This window comes from Curcuma longa, chromosome 18, assembly GCF_044706935.1.
Source record: "Curcuma longa cultivar G26 ecotype Majalengka, Jawa Barat chromosome 18, ITB_CL_G26_1.1, whole genome shotgun sequence".
NCBI classification, from domain to species: Eukaryota; Viridiplantae; Streptophyta; class Magnoliopsida; order Zingiberales; family Zingiberaceae; genus Curcuma; species Curcuma longa.
In genome coordinates this window covers 2,010,633-2,013,957 of record NC_133878.1, presented here as the reverse complement: position 1 = coordinate 2,013,957, position 3,325 = coordinate 2,010,633, and positions in this window count along the sequence as shown.

Sequence of the window (3,325 nt, the reverse complement as noted above, 5' to 3'; positions counted from 1 at the left end):
TTGAGCAAAGCTGTCTCCTTCACGAGCAGGACTCTAATCGTGTGCGAGGGTGAAATCACACAAGCTGCTGAAAAATCAGGGGTCGTGTCGCACAATTTTCTCCATTTTACAGTCGACCACCGTCGCCAGGGAGAGGAGTCACCAGAGAACGCAGCGCCCAGCTCACCGAAAACCATGGCCAAGAGTAGCTGGGAACAACGCCACATCCTCGGGAAGAAACAGAGCAGAGAAGAGATGTAGCGGCCGCCGATGGTAGCTATCCAGTCCGATGACGCCCTTGCATGGACGAAAGGTAGGGGAGCAGCGCATCCACCATCCTAGGGTTTCCTTGCTTGCGGGCGACACGGGATCGGGAGGAAGAAGCTGGTGGCACGCGAAGAGGAGATTAACCGTGGTGAAGAATCACGATTCTGTTTTTAAAAGGGGAAGCTACAGTGCTTTTCCTTAAGGTTTTTTATTTCCATGTTTTCTCATGGCAGCCAGAAAATCAGAAAACCAAAACCCTAAACTGGGCTGAACCAGATTTTAACCCTAATACTGTAGCAAACTGAGTTAACCTTTGGTTAGCTTGGTTCACTAACCAAACGAATTCTGATTTGACTCAAATCAGTTTTGTTCAATTCATCTTCGCAAGATGAATCTTCTCATCATATCCATTCTGTCAAAATCTCTTCCATCATGAACCAAACCAAGTTGGTTCAATTTGGTTTAAAACTAAATCATTTGGTTCAATAACCAAATGATCTCTGATTTGAACAAAATCAATTTCATTCATTTCATCATCATAAGACGGATTCCATCGTTTTGTCCTTTGTTCAATCCAACTAGACTTTATTTCTCTCATTCTGAGAATTCAATTTTCAAACTTATTTTAAGTCCTTCGGAGAACTTATAGGCTTTGAAGATCTGGCGACACCATTTATACGGTATTACATTTGAGATTCTTACCGATCATAAGAGTCTCAAATATTTGTTCACCCAGAAGGAACTCAACCTGCGACAGAGGAGGTGGATGGAGTTCCTGAAGGATTATGACTGCACCATTGGCTACCATCCAGGGAAAGCCAATGTGGTTGCTGATGCACTTAGCAGGAAGTCCAGAGGGACTTTGGCTTGTCACAGAGTATTGGTCACAGATTTAATTCAGGGATTTTCTGAGTTGGGCCTCGAGGAGCAGAGACAGACAGAGCAGGGTATTCTTGTTACTATGGTTGCTCAGTCTTCGATCCGGATGAGGATCCGCGAGGCTCAGGCTGGTGATCAGTACCTGCAGTTTATTAGCAGTCAGATATCCTCCGGACAGCAGACTGAGTTTTCCCGAGATGATGAGGGTGTGATATATTTCAGAGGGAGATTATGTGTTCCTGAGTCTCACCCAGTCAGAGAGGAGTTACTTCAGGAGGCTCATCGCTCACGTTTTGCTATCCACCCAGGCGGGACCCGTATGTACCGAGACTTGAGGCGGGCCTATTGGTGGAATGGCATGAAGAAAGACATCGCGGATTTTGTAGCTAGATGTCTTGTGTGTCAGCAAGTGAAGGCTGAACATCAGAGACCGGCTGGATTATTACAGAGGATGCCCATTCCTGAGTGGAAATGGGATCATATCACTATGGATTTTGTGGTGGGATTGCCGAGGACACGACGAGGCCATGACGCGATTTGGGTGATCGTTGATCGATTAACCAAATCCGCACATTTCTTAGCGATTCGGAGGACTGATTCTCTGGATCGTTTGGCAGAGCTATATTGCCGTGAGATTATTAGACTGCATGGGATTCCATTGAGTATCATATCAGATAGAGATCCACGGTTTACGTCCCGGTTCTGGCAGAGTCTGCAGCAGGCCATGGGCACGCAGCTCCGATTTAGTACAGCGTTCCATCCACAGACGGATGGACAGTCTGAGCGGACCATCCAGACTCTGGAGGATTTACTGAGATCATGTGTTATGGATTTTGGGGGCAGTTGGGAGGATCATCTACCGTTAGTAGAGTTCGCCTACAACAACAGCTATCATTCGGCTATACAGATGGCACCGTTTGAGGCGTTGTATGGTAGGCCATGTCGGACACCCACCCTTTGGGAGGAGGTTGGGGAGGCCCAGCTGCTTGGACCCCAGAGAGCTCAGCACGAGGCAGAGTTGGTCCGTATTATCAGACGTAGGATGTCCGAGGCACAGGATCGCCAGAAGAGTTATGCTGACCGGCGACGACGACCATTGGAGTTCTCTACTGGTGACCATGTTTTTCTGAGAGTTTCACCCACGAAAGGGGTGAAGAGATTTGGCCTCCGAGGTAAGCTAGCTCCACGTTATATTGGACCTTTCCAGATCTTGGAGAGAGTTGGAGCAGTGGCTTACCGTTTAGCTCTACCACCATCATTGGCCGGAGTTCATGATGTATTCCATGTATCTATGTTGCGTAGGTATGTGGTTTACCGTTTAACTCTACCACCATCATTGGCTGGAGTTCATGATATATTTCATATATCCATATTGCGTAGGTATGTACCAGATCCGGCACATATTCTGTCTGATGTATCAGTCTCTGTTCAGCCGGATGCTACATACGAGGAGGTACCAGTACGGATTTTGGATCACCAGGAGCGTCAGTTGCGGAACAAGACAGTCCGACTTGTCAAAGTCGGATGGCAGCATCACACTGACGAGGAGGCTACCTGGGAGCTTGAGGATACGATGCGAGCTCGATACCCTCACCTGTTTACTTGAGGTATGTGAGTTGTATCATGTCATTTCCCCATTCAGCATATATATACTACATACTTTTTGTTAGTATAGGCTGTTCGAAAATAACGAAATTTGGGGACCAAATTTTTGTTAGTGGGGGAGAATGTAAGATACCAAAAAAATTCTATTACTGGTACGAACAAATTCGTCTCGCGAAGACGAACCAAACAAAACTTGTTTGGACCAAATCGGAGGTCGTTTGGCCACTAAACCAAGTGAACCAAAAATAAACCGGTTCACTAGGCATTGGTTCAGCTTGGTTTCTGGTTCAATTGGGTTTAGATGGTTCAGTGTGTTGGTTCAACCACGTTTGGATCGCACAATCCGAAGGCGCGATCTCTGGCGGTGCTGGCGACGAGGAAGCCACCGGAGTTGATCTAGGGCATTGCTTGCTTGGAGGTGTGGGGTCGAGCCTGCCTTCTTCGAGACCGATCCTGCGATCTTCTGTTCGTCTCGTCGCCGTCGATCCGAGCGTGAGGGAAGCTCCAAATCGGGAGCTCGAGCAATGGTGGATCGCCGGCAACCGGAGCTGAAGGTGGCTGATCATTGATCGATCGGTGACGTGCCGTCGAGCAG